General features: G+C 44.8%; 1 pseudogene; it reads right to left on the bottom strand.

Annotated features, from left to right (window-relative positions):
* Positions 1–227: 227 nt before the first annotated feature.
* On the bottom strand, positions 228–370 carry LOC120984107 (annotated as a pseudogene).
* Between the last annotated feature and the right edge of the window lie 13188 nt (positions 371–13558).

Genomic DNA, 13558 nt, shown 5'->3' with positions numbered 1-13558 from the left:
TCTTCTGTCCAAATTCCATCTTCAAAAACTTTTTCTTCCTGGATCTCCAATTCCAACGTAAATCCTCACTGTTCCTACAGCTATGTGCAGTAACAGAAAGTCCCAATCCTCTTTCAGGGTCTCGAATTCCTGGTTCCTTATAGGTCCAAAAGAATGCCCCCCGCAGCTATGTGCGGTGACATGGGTGATCGCTCCTCGTTGCCCCGGGACTAAGCCGTCCCCCCAATAGCAGCACAGGCTCGGACTGCAGCTATGAACTACAGCCCTCACCTGAGGCCGAGGGTCCGGGTACCCGGGGCACCTCTGGCCAAGACCAAGGCAGCACCTCTCGATACTACACTTGATCTTAGCCAAAAGGCCGAGAAGTGTACAGATTAGAGTCTTGAAATATAGAATACACAGGGAACACCCACTGAGACCTGAACCTACAGCTCCATAGTGGACACCCACTATGCTATAGAGCTACTGTAGAACAGAGAATAAAAACCCACCAAGATCTGAACCTGTAGCTCCTTAAAAAACATCCATCAGCCTACTTACAAAAATATGCTAAACAATAAGTCACAATATTGCTGTTATGTGTATTTTTCTATTCTTTCACAAGCTTCTAGGGCTTCTCAGCATTTGCTAAAAAGCTTTTAAACAAATAGCAAAAGAGCTAAACAACTAAAGACACAGAGCATCTCCTCCGACCTCTTCTCCCCTAATCACCATTTATATCATGGAGACACACACAACACAAACCTTTTATTTGATGAGAGAAGCTTCTTGGAGGAAATTCTTCATAAAGTTCTTGGTCTTTCTAAGCAATGTTCCTCAGTGTTCTTCAAAGGAATGTTCTTACTGGGTTAAGGAACATCCTTAAAAGTTGATCAGGACCTAGAAGTATCAGGCCAAGACGAGGATTGTCTTATTATACAGTATTCCCTGATCACACAACAATGTCTGACACAACGCAGTCCTTCATGCTAATCAACAGAAATCATGGTCTTTCAAGTAGATTTGGGTTTGATGAAGCTATGCAGATTTCTCTAATTAGCTGTACAAATGGGTGGAGCTATGTAGATTTCTCCAGCTTCCTTAGCAAAGATCAAAATTAGACCCTTGTGTAAGTCTTCCGTGGCAGTGGTGGTGTCCTAGATCTTTTCCTGGTTGGGAAGCAGAGAGTCAAGCTGCAGACCCACATTGGCATTGAGTAGGTTTAGAATTGATCAGAGATTGGTCGCTCTGACTCCCAGGGATCGGCCCTCAACAGCAGCAGCAATGAGTGAAATTTGTTTGTGTGAGGAACATTCCCTCCAAAAGAGTACCAGGAAAGCCAAATAGAAATTTGCATAGCTCCACCCATGACCATTCCCTTACGTCCTAACCAGCAGCACAAGTGGGGTATTTGCCCCTGTGAAGCTGGTCAGGACAGGCGGAATTTTTAATGAACAAAAAAATTTCTGCCTAAGTATCCTAATTAGTAATTAACAAATTAAGCCCCTTCCCCATATAACCTGGCCCCAACTGGACGGGGTTGCTTTTTTATTGTCCTGTGGACTCCAGGACAGGCTAGACTCCTTTCTGGAGTCTCCCATTGTTAGCCATAGAGTTATAATATGGTTATTATAATCTTTAATTCTGCCTTTTTGTTTTTTCTAGGTATCCTGAACCTGCCCTCTCCTACCTCTGTGGGAGCGTGCCTCCGGTGAATCACTTCGGAGCCCATCTGTGTTACAGTCATATCAGATGCAGGGGGGAGATGGCGGCGGTTTGGGTTCCTGCCTTTCACCTCGTGTGCCGCTGAAGCAGTCGCTTCGCTCCTCCGGCGTCTCGCGAGTACCGGAAGTGCGTCATTGTCGTCACTTCCGGTCCGCGGATCCGACCTCCAGCGCTGTGCTCAGCGCTTCCCCCGTTCAAAATACACCTCAAGTTCGTGCCTCAGTTTTGCTGGGGCACCTAACAGGGGAATTAGGAAGGTTATGTTATATTTATTAAAATTGTACCTTTTAACTGGGAATCCACTTCCAGGGTGGGGGAGTGATTATAATCTCCTCCCCCTTGTGCTATTTAAGGCACCTGTGTGAGGCAGGTCAATGTTGCTTTCAGTTTTCTGAGCTCAACTGACTTCTGCTGTTGGTTACTCCTGCGCTCAGGAAGTTTTCCTTGAAGTCACCTTGCTTTCTTCTAAGATGGCGTTGCCACCTCACGGTAAGGTACTGCTCTCCCTTTTTTGTACCGTTTTGGGTCCAAATTCTTATTCTGTTGTCTGTGTCTTAGGCAAATCTACCCAGAAGCAGAAGCATCTCACCTGCTCCAGCTGCAGCACCCCATTGCCGGATTCATACGAATTCCACCGATGCCCATGCTGCCGTCCCAGACCAACGGACCCAGAACCAACGGTGGTGGATATGTTCTCATGGATGAAACAGTTCATGGATACGTCCATTGCCGAGATCAAGGGAGCAGTCTCTAACAAGAGGCCCAGACAGGCTTCTCCTGGTCCTGTACCCATGTCTGAAGACGTCGTCTCCATTGAGGATAATTCTTCCTCTGAGGAAGAGAGTTCAGCCTTCCTTTTTCCGGCCGAAAAAATTCAAAGACTGTTACGCTCCATCAGGTCGAGGGACCATGCTGTTGAGCAAGGGGAAGCTCCACAGTCCACCTCTAGGGGGCCAAGGGCCTTTAAAGTGGACGAGTCTTTAAAGAAATTAATGGCGACACCCGGAAAAGGGGCTAGTATTAACAAAAAGATTTAAACTGATGTTCCCACTACAGGATGCGGATTCCTTAGTCTGGGTTCCACCTCCAAAGGTGGACATGGCCATATCAAAGCTCTCTAAAAGGACTCTAGTCCCCTCAGATGTCGGCAGCAACCTAAAGGACCCCCTAGACAGACGAGCAGAGTGCACGCTTAGACGCAACTATTCGGCTGCCTCTGCCTCTGTCTCAGTTGCTATAGCGTGCTCTGAGGTATCAGAGTTTGTCCGTGCACGCACTCTCAGAATCCAATCAGACTTGGATTCTGGGGTTGCCCGGGACGACATCCTGGACCAATTTAAAACTCTCTTACTGGGGATTGATTTCCTATCAGATTCCTCCCAACAACAATTAAAATTTGCGGCCAAGTCTATGGCGCTCTCCTCTGCCAGCAGGCGCCCACTCTGGTTAAAACCATGGGCGGCGGACAACACGTTTAAATTTAACCTTTGCTCCCTTCCTTATGAGCCGGGGAGATTGTTCGGTTCTGAATTAGATTCTCTCATGATGAACTTAGCGGACAAAAAAGGTAAATCCCTCCAACAGCAGTCCTTTTGGGATCAAGGAAGAGGTAGAGGAGGAGGATTTCAGGGGGGAGATTGAACCCATAGGCTGTCTGAAGGTAGTAAGAGAGGTAGGGGTCGCGGTCGTGGGAACCGCAGGGCTGACCTATGACTCTCTACAGCCCGTCAATTCCCCTTCCCCACCCCCCGGGGTCCCAGAGGAAGGACCGGTTTTCAGTCCCCCAGTCGGTGGACGTTTGAGTCTATTCAAAGAATTTTGGATGCAAAAAATTCCAGACCCTTGGGTGCTACAAGTGATAGCATCAGGGTACACTATAGATTTAATTTCCCTTCCTCGGGACAAGTTCGTCCTAACAAGGACTTTAGCACCCGACAAACAATTAATCCTGGAAGACTCGGTTCTCCAGTATATACAGAAAGGAGCATTAGAGGAGGTTCCTCCTCGCGAGTGGCGGCAGGGGGTTTATTCCCCCATCTTTCTGGTACCAAAACCATCAGGAGTCTGGCGGATGATCATCGATTTACGTTACCTAAATCGTTTCATCAGGAAGAAGCGTTTCCGGATGGAAACCATTCGCTCTGTAATAAACATCCTGAACCCAGGAGATATGATGGTAACTATAGACCTGAAGGATGCTTACCTTCATGTTCCCATCTGCCCAGCACACAGGAAATATCTCAGAGTTGCTGTGGCCTTGCAAGGGGTAGTGAAGCACTACCAGTTTGCTGTATTGCCCTTCGGCATATCCTCAGCTCCGCACACCTTCACAAAGGTAGTGGCTCCTGTGGTTGCCCATTTAAGACTTCTTGGGCTAGAGGTCGTACCGTACTTGGACGATTGGCTTGCAGAGTCAGCTTCAACAAGCTCTCCAGATTCTCCAGGGTCTGGGTTGGTTGATAAATTGGGACAAGTCGCACTTAGTCCCCTCAACTACGAGAACGTTCTTGGGGTTTGTGATCGATTCACAACTGATGACCCTGTACCTGTCCCCACAGAGGAGGGACAGAGTAATAAAAGCCGCACAGTCTTTTATACCGCCCAAACGAGTCTCCGTAAGGGTTCTTATGAGGATGTTAGGCCACATGTCAGCATCTGCAGAGGCAGTTCCTTGGGCCTTATGGCACTTACGCCCCCTTCAGGAGGAGGTCTTAGCAGCTTGGAGTCGCAAGCCCAAAGACCTAGACAGAATGCACTCCCTGTCGGTAGAAATCCGTTCTTCGCTCAAGTGGTGGAAGAACCTAAAAGATGGGAGGTCTCTGATCCAACCTCGTTGGGTCACGCTGACCACGGACGCTTCACTGCTGGGCTGGGGGGCCCATCTGGAGGACAACCCAGTACGAGGTACTTGGAATCCCCAGGAGAAAATCCTCTCATCCAATTAGAGAGAGCTGAGAGCGGTCAAACTAGCCCTCCTTCATTTTGCTCCTCTCATCCGCAGTCAGGCGGTGAGAGTCCGGACAGACAACACAACTGTGGTCGCTTACCTGAACAGACAGGGAGGGACGAAATCCCCAACCCTCCTGAGGGAGGTGGGTTCTATTCTCTCTTGGGCAGAGGTCAAGCTGTCCCACCTAATGACAGTCCATATCAAAGGGGATCTCAATGTGGTCGCAGATCTACCAGTCGGGGTCTACCAGTTCCAGGGGAGTGGTCCCTGAACAAGAGTATCTTCTCCATGATTGTCCAGCGGTGGGGCACCCCGGAAATCGACCTGATGGCTACCCGATTGAACGCCAAGGTGAGCAAGTTCTGTTCCCTTTACAGGGAGGACAACCCGGTAGCAATAGACGCTCTGTCCATAACTTGGAGGTTCAGGCTGGCATACATCTTCCCTCCAATTTCCATGATACCAAGGGGATTGATGAAGATCAAGCAAGACCAGACCTCGGTGATCGCCATCATGCCATTCTGGCCAAAGAGGTCTTGGTTCACCCAGCTCATGCAGATGAGACAGGGCAATTATTGGAGACTTCCCCTAATACCAGGACACCGGTCCCTGTCTAGATCTGAGGAGGCTCAATCTGACAGCCTGGAGATTGACAGGTCCCTTCTAGAAGCTAGAGGGTTATCTGTGGAGGTCCTGAGAACAATTTCTCACTCCAGAGCGGAATCTACAAGCAAGAACTATTCTAGAATCTACAGAATATTCCTGCAATGGTGTAATAATAGAGAGGTAGTTGCCTCAGACCCTCCTCTCTCCGCTATTCTACAATTCCTCCAGGATGGTCTAGACAAGGGTCTAAGCCCATCTACTCTCAGAGCTCACGTCTCTGCCTTAGGCCTCCTGCACACGAACGTATTTTTTTGCGGTCCGCAAAAACGGGTCCCGTTTTTCCGTGATCCGTGACCGTTTTTTCGTCCGTGGGTCTTCCTTGATTTTTGGAGGATCCACAGACATGAAAAAAAAGAGGTCATATTTTTTTCACGGCCAGGAAACACGGATCACGGATGCGGCTGCAAAACGGTGCATTTTCCGATTTTTCCACGGACCCATTGAAAGTCAATGGGTCCGTGAAAAAAAGCGGAAAACGGCACAACGGCCACGGGTGCACACAACGTTCGTGTGCAGGAGGCCTTATCAGCATGCCTTAGCAGACCGATTTCTCAGGACCCCCTAATCAAGAGGTTCCTGAAGGGAGCCGAAAGGCTTAAACCCAGAATCCTGAGACCAATCCCACAGTGGGATTTAACGGTGGTTCTAAAAGGGTTATGTGTCCCCCCTTTGAGCCTTTGAATGAGGTGGACTTGAGGTTCCTATCCCTAAAGATCACATTCTTACTAGCTATCACATCAGCTAAGAGAATTGGGGAACTTCAGGCTCTGGGGGCTTCTGAGCCCTATTTAAAAATCCTTCAGGACAAGGTCCTGTTAAGGTTTTTGCCAACCTTTTTACCGAAGGTTCCTACTTTTTCTAATATCAATCAGACGATATGTCTGCCCACTTTTTCACCGGCTGCGACTTCTCCCGAGGAGGAAAGGCTCTGTATATTCAGGGCCGTCTTTAGCAAGGGGCAAAAGGGGCAGCTGCCCCGGGCCCAGTTGCTCCTGGGAGGCCCAAGGCAGCTGCCTCTTGAGCCCTGCTAGCCACTGCCCCGGGTGTCAAGCTGTCAGCTACACAGGGGGTGCTGCCATGCCTGCCTGCACTGAGTCCAGGCATCATGATCGTACTGTGTTAAAGTTGTGATCAGGACCTTAATGACATCATCACCATGTGACCAGTAACCTAGCAATTACTGGTCACATGGCTATGAGGTCATCACAGGTCCTACCAGGAGTGTTGCAGAAGTTAACTGTGGAGCTTTTTTGTGTGAAGATTACATAAGAAAAAGGTGACAGGGGCTGTTATGTTAATATACAGTAAACTACTGTATAGTGGGGGGCTGTATACTGTGTGGGGGCCTGTATACTGTGTGGGGGCTGTATACTGTTTGGGGGCCTGTATACTGTGTGGGGGCCTGTATACTGTGGGGGGGGGGGCTGTATACTGTGTGGTGGGCTGTATACTGTGTGGGGGCCTGTATACTGTGTGGGGGCCTGTATACTGTGGGGGGGCTGTATACTGTGGGGGGCTGTATACTGTGTGGGACTGTATACTGTGTGGGGGCCTGTATACTGTGGGGGGGGGGCTGTATACTGTGTGGTGGGCTGTATACTGTGTGGTGGGCTGTATACTGTGGGGGGGGGCTGTATACTGTGTGGGGGCCTGTATACTGTGGGGGGGGGGCTGTATATTGTGTGGTGGGCTGTATACTGTGGGGGGGCTGTATACTGTGTGGGGGCCTGTATACTGTGGGGGGGGCTGTATATTGTGTGGTGGGCTGTATACTGTGTGGTGGGCTGTATACTGTGGGGGGGGCCTGTATAGTGTGGGGGGCTGTATACTGTGGGGGCTGTATACTGTGTGAGGCCTGTATACTGTGTGGGGGCCTGTATACTGTGGGGGTGGCCTGCATAGTGTGGGGGGGGCCTGTATAGTATGTGGGGGGGGGCTGTATAGTGTGGGGGGGTCTGTATAGTGTGGGGGCTATACTGCTGTACTGTATACTGTGGGTGCTGGGGTGCACTGTAACACTAGGGTGAGCCGAGCCCCGGTCTCCTTCCTGCAGAGTTGTGCCCACTTCCAGCCTGAGCCCAGCTGCCCAGAGCACTGATCCTGAGCCGCTGGAGTCTTCAGAACTGGAAGTATTTACAGTCATTCACTGTACTCTACCAGATGTGTGGATTTTTTGTGTGTGTGTTGTGGTGGAGGGCGAGATTGCCTAAGTTGTGGGAAGGCGGGATCCAGGGGGCCCAAATAAATTTTTGCCCAGGGTCCAATCAATATTAAAGACGGCCCTGCATATATTAGACATCTCAAGAGGTTTTAGAATATATTTGGACAGAACAAGCAAATTTAGAAGATCGGAAAACCTCCTTCTGACCTATGCAGGGAAAAACAGGGGTCTGAAGGCCTCCAAACCCACTCTGAGCAGGTGGATTAAAGAAGCAATCCGTCTGGCCTTTCTGTCCCAAGATTTGACGCCTCCTTCTTTTGTCTCCGCCCATTCTACCAGGGCTGTATCCACCTCTTATGCAGAAAAGAAACTGATCCCCTTAGATCAGATTTGTGAAGCCGCTTCGTGGAGTTCTCTGAACACCTTCATCTCGCATTATCGTCTAGAGGCTAGACAGGCGGAGGGAATGGCATTCGGACAATCCGTTTTAAGTGCCGCCCTCTCCTGAGAGGGGAGTAGGGAGCCCTCCCAATTTGGGTGAGGTTTCTTGCTACTTTCTCCACTTGTGCTGCTGGTTAGGACGTAAGGGAAGCGTCAATTTTGACGTAAATTTGTTTTCCCTTAGTCCTAACAGCAGCACACAAATTTCCCACCCCTTGTGTGATTTATCATTTACTTGTTCTAAAGCAACCCCGTCCAGTTGGGGCCGGGTTATATGGGGTAGGGGCTTAATTAGTTAATTACTAATTAGGATACTTAGGCAGAATTTTTTTTGTTCATTAAAAATTCCGCCTGTCCTGACCAGCTTCACAGGGGCAAATACCCCACTTGTGCTGCTGTTAGGACTAAGGGAAAACAAATTTACGTCAAAATTGACGCTTCTCAGCAATATGATCATTCTCTGTGATATGAACTGCCTGAACAATCCATGGCCTCTACAATCAATTCTTATTTTTGGAAAAATAGAAGGCATTTCCTTTGGCTACTTTCACTCTCATGTTTGGGGCGGATCCGTTTCTATGATCTTTAACATAGCCAAAACGGATCCGTCTTGAACACCATTGAAAGTCAATGGAGGACGGATCCGTTTTCTATTGTGCCAGATTGTGTCATAGAAAACCGTTCCGTCCCCATTGACTTACATTGTGTGCTGGAACGGGTCTGTTTAGCTCAGTTCCGTCAGATGGACACCAAAAGACTGAAAGCAGCTTTTTTTTCGTCCGAATCCAAAGTGGAATAGAGGCGGAACTGAGGCAAACTGATGCACGTGTTGAAAAGATATCACAAAATGGTGGTATGCATAAGATGATGAATGACAATCTTGTCATTCATCATAAACTGGTGGATATATTTCTCTCTTGAGTATCTGTACGCTCACTTTAAGTTATTTAAGCACTTTATGATCTCTCTGAAAAGGTATATCCGAGGTCTAACTAATAGTTCACTTACTCTACTTGGTTTGCAGTTTGCGCGATACACTTGCTTATGATCTAGTATGAGCAGTTCGCATTTGCATGCAATTTGTTTGGATTGTATGCAATTTGGATTGCAATACGGAATTAGAATTTGTGGTTTGGTGGAACTGTAAGTAAACATACATATAACCAGTTCAGTATACAGTTCTAATCACTATATTAACAGTAGGAATATTATATAACTGTTTTAAATACCTATTTTGGCCTCTTGCTTCAATAAAACACAGCTCTTAGGTGACTGCGTGTCTGTTCAGCTCCTCTCTCTGGTGAATACTGTTTTCAGCAGCTCCTGCTAGGGGAATTTTCCACACAAGCTGTGTGTGAGGCTGGCTATGATAGGTCAAAACTCCTGGGCTGTGTGGGGCTAGCTAGGATTGGTCCAGACTCCTGCTTAGCAACAACAGTTTAACTCTATGCTTTCTGTTGTGTCTTCTGTGTCATTAAGCTTACCTTACATTATATAATGACTCTTAAAGGCAAATTATCTTTTTCTGCTTCTGTGGACACAAAATATAACTATTATATGACATCCAAACATGAAGTCACTGTAAATAACTCTGCTTTTGTCTTTAACACACAAACATAGGAACTGTATTAAGGTTATTGGCAGGTCTAGCTGTATAAAATATAAGCTATGTTATTAACCTAGGACCGGTCTTAGCTGGCCAGCTACACTCCCACCAAAATTACCTATAATTCTATGTTTTCAGTAGTAGGACTTAAACATGAATTCGAGGAATTTTCCTTCATGTTCTCAACTCTCGAGTGTCTTTCATCACTCTCAAGTAGAACAACTAACTTCTGTATAGGACGTTCCAACTTGAGTGGAGTAGTGAGACGTTTTCCTTTTTTGTCAAGTTTTGAGTCTCCTATTTGTCTCTCCCACCTTGGCGTCAAATTTTCAGGTATGGGTTTATCCCATCCTAACTTCTGTCTGCATAATTCTTGCAGTATTTATCTTGCTTTGAGGATCACTGGGGCCAAGAATCCTAATGGATTATATATAGAAGCCGCTGCGGAAAGAATGGTACGTCTAGTTGCAACTTTCTCTTCCATAGATACTTCAAAGACAAACTTGTAATTCTCTACATTCCTTCCCAATCCAAGTTCGTTCTAAACTGGAAGATGATCATAATTGAGATCTTCATTATTCATTGTTGATGCACGTTCAAAGTCACTGATGGATTCCAGTACCTCTCTGTTGTTTGAGATGAATTTATGAAGGCGCAGGTTTCCTCTTGCGCATAACTCTTGGCTTTATTTCACTAGTTTAATTGCAGATTCTGCGGACTCTAGACTTATGAGACCATCATCTACATAAAAGTTTCTCTTCAGAAAATTTGCTGCTGATAGGCAACCCTTTTCATTCTGATTGGCCAGGTACTTCATACCATAATTGGCATAACCTGGAGATGATGCTGCTCCAAACAAGTGTACTTTCATTCTGTATTCTGCTGGTTCTGAATCTGTATCTCTGTCCTCCCACCATAGAAACCTCAGGAAGTCTCTATCTTCATTCTTCACATGAAACTGGTTGAACATCTTTTCAACGTCACCCATGACCGCTACGGGATACTTTCTGAATCTACAGAGTACTGCAAGCCGTACCCAAGAAATCCTAGTGACAAAACAAACGTGGAAATTGAACACACAGTAACATAAAAAAAAAAATAAGTGAATGTGTGCCATTACGGCCCAGACATTCGTCCGGAATTATACAAATTCCTCATATTTTCTGGACCGAAGCCGAGCAAAGCTTGACTGTGCGTTCAAAATGTGAGAAAGTGCCGTCACTCAGTGGGCTCCCACCCCCAGTGAGTTCAGGCACCCCAGGGTCACCACTCCTGGGGCACTTCTGCACCTCGGGCTTTCAAACATCTCAGCCCCTGGCTTAGATCCAGCAGAGGCCTTGGTCACCTAGCGATAGAACCTTGAAACCCAAGCCATACACCCTAGGCTTGCTATGCGGTTCTCTGCTCTACATCCTAGCAGGGCTCTGAATCTAAAAACAGATTTTTTTTTAAGTTGACTACCCCAAAGGGGTATATTTTATTAAAAAACTATTTTTACATAAAACAAATATTCATAGCTATTAAAAATCAATTTACATAAATACATTTATAAAATTGATTTAAAATTACTAAATGACTGTTCCCCACTCCCTTAAAAACCATTTATGACACATAAAAGGGGTATGCTTTTTGTCAATTAAATAATACTTATACATTTCGTCTAAAACCATTTTTAAAACATTTTCTACAGAAATAACATCATGTTTAAAACATAAAATATTCCTGGCCGACCATAGAGCTGCTTTTACACAATTTGAGATCTTCCATGCCATTGTCTTCTTAATCCTTGATGGGCATTCCAGACCTCCATAAAATACACCGTCCATAGTAAAAATCGATAATCCAGTTATTTTTTTCATAAGGGGGAACATTTTTGTCCATATTCTTTGCGCAAAAAAACAGTACCAGAACAAATGAAATACATCTTCCTCCTCCCTACATCCTCCTCTTGGGCATTCGGCGGTGGCAGTTAGTCCTCTTCGGTGCTGGAATGCCCGGCATGGAAGACACTCGTGCACGCAGCTCCAGGCCAGGTCCTTCTGTAGATTAAAAAGATAATTAATATTCACCTCCTTCCATATTTGTTTGCATTTGGCTTCATTAAAAATTTTTATAGGGGCAGTCATTTTACTATCTTTTATTCCTTTTAAAATAATTTTACAATTTTTTAGCTCATCTACCCTTTTCCCGTTTAGATTAAAAGTGGCCACTATTTTTTCTAAAATTTTATAATAATTAGGCAGGTTAAAAGCATATGGGGAATTTAAAACTGTATTAAACCAATGATTCCTCCTCATAAAATAACCTGTATTATAGCGGATAAAATAAGACCAATAATTCTCTTTAAAAAGGGTATTAAAACATAAGCTAAAATATTTAATTAAAAGGAATACTTTAATATCGGGGAAATCCTTACCACCTTTAGTCTTAGGAAGCGTTACCAGATCTCTTCTCAGCTTATCCATCTTGGATCTCCATAAAAAGTTAAAACAAGTTTATTTAATTTTTTTTAAATTGCGATCAGAGGGAGGGAAAACCATGCTTAAATACATTAAGATCGGTAAAATAATCATTTTTGTAATTAAAACCTTCCCCTCCATTGATAGCTTCCTAAGACTCCACATACATATTTTCCTATTTATTTTTTCTGTCGCCGTGTCCCAACTCCTCAGCCCGTCATTTGACTCACTGAAGGTGATTCCTAAAATTTGCACAGACTCAGACTCAGGAATAGAAATGTCCTCTAAAATCATATCTCCAATATTTAAAATATTACTTTTATTAAAATTCATTTTAAAACCAGAGGAGCAACAAAACTGTTCAACTTGTCTAGAAGTCTTTTGGATCGACAGGGTGTCCCTACAAATTACTGCGACGTCATCCATGTACCCCACTAATTTAGCCTCTAGTCCCCCTCCGCCTGGCAGGGGGACTCCGCAAATCTGCTTATCTTTTCTTATCGCACACAGCAGAGGCTCCAATGCGCAAATAAAAAGTAGTGGGGACAAGGGACACCCCTGTTTTACCCCTGATCTTAAAAGAACATCCTGAGTTTTAAAACCGTTTATTAAAATCTTACTTGTGCATCCGTCGTAAAATGCTCTTAAAGATTTTAAAAAAACCTTCCGGTATACCCATTTTCCTTAAAACCTGAAAAAGATAAAAATGTGATACGCGGTCAAAGGCTTTTTCAAAGTCTAAGGATAAAATAGCTGCCTTTCCCTTCCTTTCCTTAATATTGTTAACAGCGTCTTTTAAAAGATTTAAATTATCCCATATACTTCTCCCGGGCACCCCACATACCTGATTATGATGGATTATCTTATGTATTATTTTTTTCATTCTATTCGCACAGATCTTTGCCATTATTTTGTAGTCACAATTTAGTAGGGTTATGGGTCTCCAGTTTCTTATATCGTTCTTGTTACCTTTTTTATATAAGAGGGACACTTCTCCTTTTTTCCAGGAGCCCGGGAGAGATTTTATATTAAAAACTTCTTTAAACAGATAAAATAACTCTTCTTTTAAAACACCATAAAACGTTACATAAAACTCAATGGGTATACCGTCAGGACCAGGAACTTTTTATTTTTTAAAACTTTTAATTGTTTCTAAAATTTCCTGTTCTGTAATGTCCTGTAATAAAAAATCTCTAGAATCCTGGTCTAAAACATTTTCTATCACCTTCAGTGAGTCTTTCATAAAATATTTATCCACTTTTTTTTCATTAAACAAATCTGAATAAAAATCGTGTGCTTTACTTAAAATGCCTCTTATATCTCTTTCTCCATCAAGCTCCTCTATCTGGGTACGTTTGTCCTGGATTTTTTTGAAGAAATACCTGGAGCAGGTCTCGTTTTCCTCTAAGTGCTTCATTTTTGAACGGAAGATAATTTCTTTCCCCCTCTGCTCCAGGCATTGCGCAATTTCTTTTTTACTTTCTACAATTTCCTTACTAATCTCTATACCCAGATCTCGGAGCTTGTATTGCGTCTGCAGACGGGTATTTAACTTTTCATAAACTTCTCTT

This window comes from Bufo bufo, unplaced genomic scaffold, assembly GCF_905171765.1.
Source record: "Bufo bufo unplaced genomic scaffold, aBufBuf1.1, whole genome shotgun sequence".
Lineage (NCBI taxonomy): Eukaryota > Metazoa > Chordata > Amphibia > Anura > Bufonidae > Bufo > Bufo bufo.
The sequence above is the reverse complement of the archived record's forward strand: the minus strand, read 5'-3'. Positions and strand labels throughout refer to the sequence as shown.